At 44.6% G+C, this 13343-nt stretch overlaps 1 protein-coding gene across 2 annotated transcripts in view; it reads left to right on the top strand.

Annotated features, from left to right (window-relative positions):
• The first annotated feature begins 10509 nt into the window (after nt 1-10509).
• The window catches only part of SPOCK2 (SPARC (osteonectin), cwcv and kazal like domains proteoglycan 2), a 129630-nt gene continuing 126796 nt past the window's right edge, over nt 10510-13343 (top strand). For both annotated transcript variants that reach the window (XM_061635292.1, XM_061635290.1), the window contains exon 1: nt 10510-10529. The gene's annotated coding sequence lies outside the window, so the exon portion shown is untranslated. The remainder of the gene's footprint in view (nt 10530-13343) is intronic.

Raw genomic sequence — 13343 nt, 5'->3', positions numbered from 1 at the left:
ATCTACTTATATAATGGTAAAGATCACATCCAGGAACCTGAAAATGCTTGGTTATTCCCATGTGTCAGATGTAAGTAAGGTAAGAGGTGTTCAGTTAGCAATCATATCCCTGCCCCCAAACCCTGAATGTTACAAATCAGTTTTATTTCTAGAAATTCTGATAAAGAGAATAAATGTACACCTGCCAGTTTTTAGAATACTGAAGCCACAGCATACATTGTACTGTTTAGCACTTGGAAATCACCAGTACTGTCCACATTCAGTAATCCTGACGGCATAATTGTTTTCTGAGGGCAGGGGGCTTTGCTGCTTACTTGCTCAACCAAGACCTGTTTCCTTGGGTTAGCATCTGAGGATACTCTATCACTGCTTCTTCAAACCTCTGCTTATAACACATAGGAAGCTGCCTTATACTATGTCAGGCCATTGGTCCAGCTACCTTAGTACTTAGTACTCTCAGTAGCAGCAGTTCTAGGGTATTTCAGACAACATTCCTTACTGGCCCTACCTGGAGATGTTGAGAACTGAAGCCAGGAGCTTTTGCATGCAAATCTTATGCTCTGCTACTGAGCTGCAGCCCTTTTCCTAATGGCAGGCAGTGTGAAACTGTTTTTGTGGCATAGAAAGATCTATAAAATATTTTAATGATTGCCCTTACGATACGGAACCACTGTATTCCCTATTCACTGCTTGACTGCCTGATGTCGTTACTTTCATTCTTCAGCTATTAAGAGCCTCTTCTGAGGCTCTTAGACTTAACTTTTCAGTCACCTGGAAGAGCACAGGTAGCCCACTTGAGGTCTGATACTGAGTGTGCTCTTCTCCCCCACACAGCAGCTTTCAGCACCTTTTGAGAGGTGCTCAGCTTACCAAAATACAGGCCTTTTGGCTCTTCCTCTACCCAAAGCAAAGACTAAGAGGGTGTTTTTTTGTTCCACTTGTTCACAGTTAAAATAAAAGAAGTGCATCTAAAAGCTCCTTGACATATTTTTATTTTTAACTTCAGTAACCAAGAAGCTGTTGATGCACTTAGCAATACACTTCATGCTGAATATTAAAACCCTAAAAGGGCACGAGTACTATTTTTATTCTTTCTCTGCAGTTCCCTTGAAGAAGCTTTTTCAATAAATTTTCTTTCTTGACCCGTTTTGTCCTCTTTCCCCTAGCATTGATTTTTCTCTAGCTGCTTGTTGGTTATTGAGGTTGACATTAATACTGCTGGGTGTGATTACGGTGGGCCAGTTTCTGCAGTTCTGATCCTTTTTGAGAGTAGTTCTCTCTGGGTACTACTACCAAAGCCAAATGGACTGAGCTGAAGCTACTCAGGACAGGGTCTTTTTCAGGACCACGGATTAAGTAGCATGGCACTGAATCCTAATGCAGACTCCACCATGATATATTTAATTAGTTATGAGGTCAAGGCCTAAACTAGGAGAACATAATTTATTTTAATGAGGTTGGAAAGGGTTTCTTCTATGTACTTTTCTTTTTTAAATATATATATATATATTTAATAAGTTCTGTCCTTTATAATGTATGAAGCATAATTAATTCAACAACCATGGATTAAGTTGCTAAATAAAATTCACAGCAGAGAGAAACAGATCTGGGATTAATTTATGTTAAGCTGAGTAGTATTCTCATACCTCATATGGCCATTTTTCAGGGCAAACTGTTTAATAAATAGATTTTTAGTTTTATAGTGAGATATCTTAGATATAACTGAAAGCTGCCCTAAACAGAACCTTGGCAGTGATTTAATGCAGGATACACCACCTACAAATGCTTATCACTGGGCATAGCTGAGATCCCTCATCACAAATAATGTCAACATGTTTACAGTGAAGGTAGTTATGCTAATGAAAATATTTGGACTCATCACATCAAAAAGGTAATAAGTGCCAGTATCACTTGACTACCTCCTCCTGAAGGCTATGCGTAAGACTCAAGATAGCTAGTTAACTCTAGCCCACCCAGGTATAAATGGACATTAATCTGTTCTAGCTTTCTACAACCTGATGCCTTTCAGCTGTGTTGGCTGGGGCTTACTGGTGTTGTAGTATAGTTCAAAACATCTGGTGGCACCTGGCTGGGCAAGGCTTTTGAGTTGGAGGCTGCAATTATGATCCCAGGAGATGGTAGCAATATTCTCATGTTGGGTGACTCTAGAAGCTTGTGTATCTTATCACAGGCTTGACTCTAAGATATGAGAAAGGTTTGCACTGTACATATCTGCCAATTAGTGCAGTATACAGATCTACACTAGTGTACATTTTGCAGTGAACACAAGTCCCTACGTTTCTGCCAGACTGACCTTAGCCTTTTCGTAATCTTTGAAGGATATTCACATATTTCAAAACATACACTTCTGGGGATCTTGGCCAATCGTGGCAGCAGGGAAATAATTTGTCACATGTTTTCAGATGTCAGTGCCTTTTAAAAGCTGTGGGGTGTAAACTGGAGGATGTGTCTTTGCTGTTGTAACAGGTGAAGCAGCCCTGAAAGAAACACAAGCGCAAAGTCCAGGTTCATTCTCAGACTCACTTTAGGTACCAAAACTTTGTTTTGGCTGCAATACAACTTAATTTTGAACTCTGGATAGATCTGGTACAGCATAGACTTTTTAGCAGCCTTTTAAAATTAAAATTCCCTGGAAATGTGAAGGTCTGAACTGACACTGGCACATTTCAAATAAGTGTTTACACTTGGGGTGCAAAGACATCACAAAGGGAGTGGGTGTGTGAGAGAAGCCTGTATAGAAGATGTCTAGGCAAGGGGACCACACAAGGTATACCAACAGCCCTGACTAACAGGATCATGACTGACAAATGTCTCAGTGACATGGAGTATGTGCAGGCCTGTTTGTCTTCACCCAATGCATTTACTCCATATTATTCTCCACTTTATCTTACCTCCATTTCCCTCTGCTTCCTCTGTCATCTCTCCTGTGTCAAACTTTAGATTGTAAGCATGATGGTGCAGGGATGTGTCCTCTTACACTCTGCAAAGTGCCATATACATTGAGAATGTCACGATTAATAAATAATATTTTAGTTGGAGCACACATTAGAGGTGTATCAGCGTACGAGACAAGTCTTAATTCAGAAAGCTTTTAGGCAGCCACAGGATTTTGGAGAACACTGCACGCACGCACACACACAAAATCTACAAGGAACAAGCAAATCAAACACTGCTCTGTAATTGCTGGATCTGCCACATAAGAAAGTTTTAAAAATCACTGCATTGTTTTATAAGCACTGTTTGTTTCTGAGTCATGGTATTGAGCACTGTAGTATTAGCTGATGGAAGCGATTGATTTGTGCCTCACAGAAAAGACAGGCCCAGCTGACAGAGTCAATACTTTAGAAACATTAAGAAGCAGGCTCATTGGGTTGTAGGCACACACCCCTCGACATCTGACCAGTTGCTCCAAACAAGCAATCTAAGCACAGCTGAAATTTTCAAATGCAACATTTTGATTTGGGAATTTTCTTTCTCCTCCAACAGGCAGCTTGGCACTGCATTTGACAAAGCACCATCTTTCTCAGCAATACTGCTGAATTGATTCTGCTGCTCATGTCGCCCTGTGTTATCCATCCCTTGTGATTCAAGCTGGAAATTACAGGGTTATTCTTACCGTAAAGCCTTTCATCTTGATAGCCACTTTGAAATTGCATCCCTGACTTGAAAATGATAGTGTGTGCCCAAGATTTCAGATTTTTGCAGCTGAGACCTCCAACATTCAGGGCTTGCACATGAACAATGCCTACAGCAGCCCTTTTCTGTCTCTTCTATCTAGAATCGAATGCAGCTTTGCCACCAATGGTGTGATGAAAACCCTGAGCTAGAGATAGATCCTGCTTGAATTTTCTGATTTTATCTTTGATTTTGCTAAATATATATATATAAATCAACTACGTGCATGAACACATCAGACTGTCTCTGGGCACTGAAACATGTCTAGATTGCTCTCCCAATGCTTTGGCACCAGGGGGGAAAGGGGGGGTGGGGTGGGGAGAACAAACCCTTACTGCATAGACCTGAATCTTGTTGCCATTCAAGTTCCTGTCTGTAATGTGTGTTGCTTAAAAAGAGGCTACATGATGTGCCATCTGCAGAAAGACAATAAATAAGATAGATGGAGCTGTTTAGGATGGGCTGTATTTGATCAGATTATGTGTGGCTTTTAGTAGATCAAGCCTCTGTAGTCCTCCCAGGATAGTACAAATATAATTGGCAAGTGATAAAAACATGTGACTTGTGATGGCTGAGTTTCAGAACACAAAGGCATATCTCAGGCTTTCAGGAGTGTCTTTTTGCATTCATTAACAAAATGCTCTTTAGCTGTAATCATGGTACAAATATCTAGGACTGCAGGAAACAAGGATTTCTTTATTACATTCTGCTTTTCCTCCATTGAGTTCAAGGCAGAATGCATAATTCTCCCACCCTGTCATGGCTCACGACACTCCCCATTCTCCCTTCACAACAATCTGTAAAATAGATTAAGATGAGAGAGAGTGATTGACCCAAGATCATCCAGTGACCATCACAGCTAAATGCTGATTTGAACTTGGGCCTTCAGTCGAACACTTGTCGCCACCATATGACATTGGCTTCTTTAGTATGTTTAGAGATGCCCAACCCTTCTTATGTGTAGCCTGAACTTGTACATCATTGCTTATTCTCAGTGAGTTAAAAGGGTTTTTTTCCAAGTAAGTCTCCATAGGATTATAGCTTTACTTCCCCCCAGAAAGCTTCCAAAGAAAACTTCTCTCTAACACTCCCTGCCTCTTCCTTTCTTACACATCTTGCCCCCTCCTCTGCATAATTAAAGTTTTGTGTGTAAATAACTGCAACCTCTGGGTATAATGAACTGATGGTGTAAAATAGTTCAAATCACATTACCGCATTTCTTGGCTTTGACAGAAAATAATTGTTTTCTAGTTCATAATCCTGCATATTTGCTAAACTGTCAAAGAGTAGGATCTTGTTCATAGATTATGGGCTATACAGTGAAACAACCTTTGGCTCCATTTAAGACCCTCAGCAGTTCACTCTTATATAAAGGTAAAGGTGTCCCCGCACTTACAGTGCGAGTCGTTTCCGACTCTTAGGGTGACGTCTTGCGACGTTTGCTAGGCAGACCATATATATGGGGTGGGTTTGCCAGTTCCTTCCCCCCAGCGTATGCCGGGTACTCATTTTACCGACCACGGATGGATGGAAGGCTGAGTGGACCTCGACCCCTTTTACCGGAGAATCGACTTCCTCCTTCCATTGGAATCGAACTCCGGCCGTGAGCAGAGCTTCGGCTGCGTTACCGCTGCTTACCTCTCTGCGCCACAGAGGATAGTAGCATCTTAAACCAAGTTAAGTTGCACTGCTAGAAATGTGTCACATGATACTTAATCATGCCTCTTTTGCCAAAGGAACAGATGGCTTATGCATTTCTGTAATTAGCATTGTGCCGCACAGGCATTGTCTGCAAACGTATAGCCACACGTGGCATATTCATAAATCAGGCAACCAAGGTTGAATCCACTAAGGTACTAATTCTGTGCTTCATTTACTAATTGCATAGGTCTAGTACTCACTGAGGTGCTCAAACTCTGTCTAGGCTTCAGACAGGGACACTTATGATGGAGGGTTTCCATTTAAATGTCTTGCTAGCTTTTTTTTTAAGCGATGAAGACTGGGTGGGGAATACAACTGGTCCATCAATAAGCTACATGACTAGCGTTTGACATATAATACTGAAAAGACTGGTTGACTGGTTTCAAGAAGTGTGGGTCTCTTTTCTGCATGTGGTGGACCTGCCCTGGTGTAGACATCTTTTGGGAATGAGTGTTTAGCACTATCTCTGACTTATTGAAACAATTTGTACAGCCAGAACCATCATTGGCTCTGTAATTTTAAAGACATCCCCACCCCTGCAATGCCACTTGCTTTATAAAGATGGTCCACTGGCAGCGGCAAGGATGGAAATAGCTAGACTGTGGAAAACTTTGTCCTGCTACATATTTATAGGTTTGGTTTTTATGGAATTTAGCAAATAATAATACCTAAAAAACAAAGATACACCAAAGTAAATTGGCATGGGCAGGGGTGGGGAACCTCCAAATGTTCCTGGACCCATCATTCCTGACCATTGGTCATGCTGCCTGGGGCTGATCCAAGTTGGAGTCCAACCATACTCCTGAGGGCAAGAGCGCTACCCCCTTCTATTACCTTTCTTTTGTTTGTTTTAATTTTCTGTTAAACCAATATAGAGGAGGTTGGTGGTGGGGAGGGTGTGTGGTGCATGTGTAGTTCCTGCAAAGGGTGAGAGCCTTTGCAGTGAACTGAATGGTAGGAGAAAGTCGCTAGATGCCTTCAAAGTGAGAGTCTGTGACTGGCAGAAGGCTGGCCCTCCCTGGGTGTGAGACAGGAGGGGGAGTAGATGGACCCTGTGTTTGAATGGGTATGACTGTTCCCAATTCTCGCAGAGGCCTTCTGGGATAATTGGCTCCGGCAGGCTTTGTTGGTGGGCTCATGTCGGGTCCATATCAGGTGTTTAGGAGGAGTCTTAGTACAGAGGAGCATGGGTGATGCCACCCCAATTTCGGTGTTCACGGATAGAGGGAAATATAGCCATGGGGATGTGGTGAAGTACTGTAGAAGACAAGGGCAAGCCTTGTTCCTTGCTGCCACTCCTCTCATGGATGGGTTCCTCGTTGCTCATCTGCTGTGCCCATTGGCCTGTGGGTGTTGTTGTTTAATGCCAGATCAGTACACAGTAAGACTACTCTCATCCATGATTTGATTGTGGATGAAGGTGCCAATTTGGTGTGCATTACTGAGACCTGGGTGGGTATGCTGGGAGGAGTATATCTGACCCAGCTTTGCCCACCTGGATACTCGGTGCAACATCAGCACAGGCTGCAGGGACGAGGGGGGGGGGAGGAGTTGCTGTGGTCTACAGAACTTCCATCTCTGTCACCAGGAAACCACTCTGTCTGGGAGAAGGCTGTGAGGGCCTGCACCTGGTGTCGGGCCTAGGAGACAGTAAACTAGGGTTGCTGCTGGTGTACTGTCCACCTTGCTGCCCAGCAGCTTCTCTGACTGAGCTGGCAGAGGCCATCTCGGCTGTGGTGCTGGAGGAGCCCAGAACGATAGTGCTGGGTGATTTCAATGTCCATGCTGAGGCTGCCTCTAGTGTCCCGGCTCGGGACTTCATGGCGTCCATAACGACCATGGGGTTGTCTCAAGTCATCACTGGCCCGACACATAGGGCAGGGCACACCCTTGACTTGGTTTTTGCTCCAGATGGAGGAAGGGGTGGTCTGGAGTTAGGGGGGGTGGATGTCACCCCATTGTCATGGTCAGACCACTTCCTGGTGAAGTTTAGACATATGGCTCCAATCCTTCCCTGCAGGGGTGGTGGACAGATTAAGATGGTCCACCCCCAAAGCCTAATGGAATCCACTGGGTTCCTGAATGCCCTGGGGGAGTTGCCAGTAGATAGAGCAGGTGACCCTGTTGAAGCCCTTGTCACGCTGTGGAACAGTGAGGTGCATCAGGCACTTGACACAGTTGCCCCCGAGCGCCCTCTCCAGCATTGTGAAGCCCGGTCTGCACCTTGGTACACCAGTGAACTAAGGACAATGAAACAGACTGGACAACGGCTAGAGCGCAAGTGGTGAAAGACGTGCTGTGAGGCTCATCGGGCACGAGTAAAACATCATAACCATGCCTACTGTGTGGTGGTGAGGGTGGCAAAGAAGGACCACTTCTCTGCCTCCATTGCATCCTCAAGCAGCTGTCCAGTGGAGCTTTTCCGTATTGTCAGGAGTCTGTTGACATCAGCTCCAGGAAATGTTTTAGACCTTTCGGAGGCCCACTGTGAATTGTTTGCAAGGCACTTTGAGGGTAATGTTGCTCACCTCCATAGCAGTCTTGATGCCCCCTCTACATCTATTGTAATCCCCAATGAGGTGTCCAGTGCAACATCTGCTGCAACTTCTTGGGAACAGTTTCAGCTGATGCGGCCTGATGATGTAAACAAGGTGCTTGCGATGATGCAGCCAGCAACGTGTCCTCTCGACCCTTGCCCTTCTTGGCTTATTAAAGCTTGCCGAGGGGGGTTGACCAAGTGGATCCAGGGTGTGGTCAATGCATCATTATGGGAGGGAGTGGTTCCAGGCACCTTGAAAGAGATGGTAATCCGACCACTCCTGAAAAAGCCCACCCTGGACCCATTGGTTTGTGACAACTACTGACCGGTTGCAAATACCAGCTTTTTAGGGAAGGTGATTGAGAGGGTTGTGGCGCAGCAATTGCAAGTACTCTTGGATGAAACAGATTATCTTGACCCATCCCAGTCTGGGTTCAGGCCTGGTTATGGGACTGAATCAGCCTTGGTTGCCCTGATGGATGACCTTTATCGGGAGAAAAACAGGGGGAGTGCAACCCTGTTATTCTTAGTTGATCTCTCAGCGGCTTTTGATACCATTGACCATGATATCCTTCTGGACTGACTTGGTGAGATGGGTTTTGGAGGAACTGTTTTACAATGTTTCCGATCCTATCTTCAAGGTTGCTCTCAGAGAATAGCATTGGGTGATTGTCTTTTGGCCCCCTGGCAGTTGTGCCGTGGGATGCTGCAGGGTACTATCTTGTCCCCCATGCTGTTTGACATCTATATGAAGCCCTTGGGAGCAATCATCACGAGATTTGGGGTGAGGTGTCATCAGTATGCTGATTATACCCAGCTCTATTTCTCCACAACATCTGAATCAGGAGAGGCTGTGCAAGCCCTGAACCGCTGTCTGGACTCCGTGGTGGGCTGGATGAGGGCCAATAAACTGAGTCTGAATCCTAGCAAGACAGAGGTGCTGGGGGTTGGTGATTCCCGAGTTCGGATAATTGGTCAGTTGCCTGCTTTGGATGGGGTTGTACTCTCTGGAAGAGCAAGTCTGTAGTCTGGGGGTGCTCCTGGATCCATCTTTGTCACTAGAGGCCCAGGTGACCTCCGTGGCTAGGAGTGCCTTTTACCAGCTTTGGCTGATAAGACAGCTGCAGCCGTTTCTGGACCGGAATAGCCTGACCACAGTTGTGCATGCACTGGTAACCTCCAGGCTGGATTACTGTAATGCACTCTATGTGGGGCTGCCCTTGAATTTGGTCCAGAAGCTGCAGCTAGTGCAAAATGCGGCAGTGAGACTGCTCACTGGGGCAGGGTATCGCCAACATGTCACCCCGCTGCTGAAAGAATTGCACTGGCTGCCCATTTGCTACCAGGCCAAGTTCAAGGTTCTAGTTTTGGTGTACAAAGCCCTATACAGCTTGGGACCAGGATACCTGAAAGACCGTCTTACCCCTTATATACCAAGTCGATCACTGCGCTCTGCAGGTGAGGGCCTCCTCCAGATACCATCTTATCAGGAGTTTTGTTCTGCACAATATAGGAAATGGACCTTTAGTGTGGCGGCACCTACCCTGTGGAATCCCCTTCCCTTAAATATTAGGCAGGTGCCATCTCTGCTATCTTTTCGGCACCTTTTGAAGATTTTCCTCTTTCAACAAGCCTTTTAGGTTGAGACCTATCCCAGTCTGCGTCTGTGTTAGAATTGTTTTTAATATGTTTTTTTTAATAATATGTTTTAACCCTTTTTTGTTTTTAAAGGTTTTTAAAAATGTTTTTAACGTTGTTTTGTTTTAATGTATTTTAAGGTCTTTTTATGATGTTTTAAAGTGTTTTTAGCGTTTCTGTTTGCAGCCCTGGTCTGCTGCTGGGAGGAAGGGCGGGATATAAATCAAATAATAATAAATAATAATAAAATAAATAAATAGCTGGTGAGCTACAGGTTCTTGTCCCCTGGCTACAGGGACAAACACGAATGTTTTTGGAAAAAAGTGGAGTCTGATTATTTCATATATTAATAACGGGGTTTCTAAATTTTGACTTCCCCCATCACATTCCTCTTTTTTGAACGAATTGCTCATCTGATCTATGAGAATAATCAGATATCTGTGTTATATATCCTGACTGCTTCTTTGGATTATAAGTCATGTGATGCAAAAATACACTCTCTAAACATGTTTAATGTTTGCTGATTTTGTTAATTTGTACCGTACATGCACAATTTCCAACAACAACAATATGTATTTCTTAAAAAAATGTTAGGCTGCTATGACTTATAGAGTCATTTCCAGCAGTAGCCTATCAGCGGGTCAAGACAGTGGAAAAGATGTGCCAACTCTTGAAAAGGGTTTCAGCACCCCTGCATTGTCCAGTGATTACATGTCCTGCTGTGATGCCATTACACTTTCTATAAGCAATGATTGGCCTGGGAAAGGTATGGGAGGGCTCATTTATATGCTGTGCTTGGAGGAGGTTCTAAAAAGAGAAACCATAGCTCTTTGGCTTCTTTTTCCTGTTTACAGCCCATAGCTGTTTGGCTGTGGGCTTGGAGGCTCTTGCAGGAATGACATGTTGCCTTTTTTTCTTATACAGGCAGCAGAGTCCTAAGCATGTTGACTGTGAAGTAAGTCCCACCATGTTCAAAGAAGTTTATTCCCAGATAAGTGTGCACAGGGTTGCAGTATGAGTGGCAAGGTTGTAAAACCCTAGGAGAGGAAGAAGCAGGACTGATAGGCTTGGTTGTGGCAAAATGGAGGAAGAGCCTCCAAAATCTGCCAGGGTCTGGAACTGTAAATGGTGCCAACATAGTAGCAACACAGACTGGGGAGGATGGACATTTGGAGAGGTAAAGGGTAGATTTTAATGCTGTTGCTCCAATTGACAAATTCTACACCTATTCAGCCAACAGAAGTAGCTGCCCTTAATAACCTGAAGGTGCATGGGGGGTGTGTGTGTCAGTGCTGTGGACGTAATCCTGTCACACTTAGAACACATTTAACTCCTGTTGATTATTTCATTAAAAGAGTCCAGGGCATGCATAACACTCTCCCGTTGAAAACAATAGGATAACAACACAGATCCACGCTCTGCTGGGAACTATGTTTTCCACCTCACAGAGCTACAAATTCCCAGCAACCTCAGCAAACTACAGCTCCCATGATTCTTTGGGGGAAGTCATGTCCTTTAAATAAGTGTTGGATGTGTTTTTAACATATGGTGTGGCTCTAAGACTGGCTGAGTCATGCCCTACCACATCTGTGTCCCCACGTTAAATGTTATTGCCTTGTAGTGCCGAGATACAACATATCCTGATAAGATCATAGAATCATAGAATAGTAGAGTTGGAAGGGGCCTATAAGGCCATCAAGGCCACCCCCCTGTGCAATGCAGGAATCCAAATCAAAGCATTCCCAACAGATGGCTGTCCAGCTGCCTCTTGAATGACCCCAGTGTTGGAGAGCCCACTACCTCTCTAGGTAATTGATTCCATTGTCGTATGGCTCTAACAGGAAGTTTTTCCTGATGTCCAGTTGAAATCTGGCTCCCTGCAACTTGAGCCCATTATTCCGTGTCCTACACTCTAGGACAATCGAGAACAGATCCCGGCCCTCCTCTATGTGGCAACCTTTCATATACTTGAAGAGTGCTATCATATCTCCCCTCAGTCTTCTCTTCTCCAGGCTAAACATGCCCAGTTCTTTAAGTCTCTCCTCATAGGGCTTGGTGTCCAGTCCCCTGATCATCCTCGTTGCCCTCCTCTGAACCTGTTCCAGTTTGTCTGCATCCTTCTTGAAGTGCGGAGACCAGAACTGGATGCAGTATTCAAGATGAGGCCTGACCAGTGTTGAATAGAGGGGAACTAATACTTCACGCGATTTGGAAATGATACTTCTGTTAATGCAGCCTAATATAGCATTTGCCTTTTTTGCAGCCACATCACACTGTTGGCTCATATTCAGCTTGTGATCAACGACAATTCCAAGATCCTTCTCACATGTCGTATGGCTGAGCCAAGTATCCCCCATCTTATAACTGTGCATTCAGTTTCTTTTTCCTAAGTGTAGAACTTTGCATTTATCCCTGTTGAATTTCATTCTGTTGTTTTCAGTCCAATGCTCCAGCCTATCAAGGTCCCTTTGAATTTTGTTTCTGTCTTCCACAGTATTAGCTGTGCCCCCCAATTTTGTATCATCTGCAATTTCACCTTTGGCCCAGACAGAGCCAAAGAGAGGAAGCTCAGGACTTGCTCGCCTCCCATCTCTGAAGCTAAGTGTGTGTGTCAGTGTCCCCCTTTTCTTCCACCTACATTCTGCCCCCCCCAATCTCTCTCTCCAAGATGCTGCGGCAGTTGAGGGCTTCCCTCCCCCAGGTGCCCACATGCATGCACCCCTGCAGATGCTTGTAGGAGGGGCAGGTGTGTTTGTGTGTGCTGATCTGTCTTCTACTCCATTCTCATTCCCCAAGTGCCCGCTAGCCAAGTCATCAGTTCTGATTATCATCCCAAGGCCTAAAAGCACTAACCCCCCTCCTCAATCTATCTACCCTTTTGTCTTCAAAGTCTAGCATCCCCACCAGTACTGCATTCCTGCTTCTTGATTATTATTAGTAGTATCATTATTTTTTAAAAGGTCAGCACGTTGGCTAACTCTGGGGTCCACACACTTCAGCTGAAATGTATTTATTTAATTATTATTGCATTGATAGCCCACCTTTCCTCCAAGTTGCTCAAGGTGAGCACATGGTTCCTCCCCTTTGCACGTTATCCTTACACCAACCCAGTGAGATAGGTCAGGTTGGGAGATTGTGTCTGGTTCAAGGTCACCCAGCACGCTTCCTGGTTGGGTGGGGATTTGAACTTGGATATTAGTCCAGCACTGTAACCCCACTGGTGTTGGGAGACAGGACTGTACAGACTGGGGGGGGGGTGGAGTGGAGGGGGATACCAATGTAATGATCTTTTCCTTTAAGAAAAGAAAGCAAAAAGTGCAAAAAAAACCATGGTGGCCCCAGAGAACCCCCTTGACTCCTGCTCAAGCCCTCTAAACTGTCAGGTGTGGGACAGGTAAAGACAAAGCTGCAGAGCAACAATTGGGAGTCTTGGAATGAGCTCCCAATTCTTCTAAAATCAGGGCTTGTATTTGGTGCCTTTTACACTAAGGGCCAAGTGCAAGTCCCATTGACTGAAGATTTGCAGTATTAGCATGGTACTTTGTACGATCTCGCTGCACCACACTGGTGCTTGGGTAAGAACAAATAGGGTAGGATCTATTAAGAGACAAGATCCGGCGCTGTCTGAGTAAAAGCATCTGGGCTTGAAATTTTAGGTATCACATTTGGCAAAGTCATTACAATAGCCTATAATCCTGTGCTGGTTCCAAGATACTACATAACTTGGAAGTGAAAAAGAATTATGGGTTGGGGGTGGGAGGAAATGGGG

Source organism: Rhineura floridana, chromosome 7, assembly GCF_030035675.1.
Source record: "Rhineura floridana isolate rRhiFlo1 chromosome 7, rRhiFlo1.hap2, whole genome shotgun sequence".
NCBI lineage: Eukaryota > Metazoa > Chordata > Lepidosauria > Squamata > Rhineuridae > Rhineura > Rhineura floridana.
Note: the sequence above shows the minus strand (reverse complement) of the source record. Positions and strands in the feature narration are given on the sequence as shown.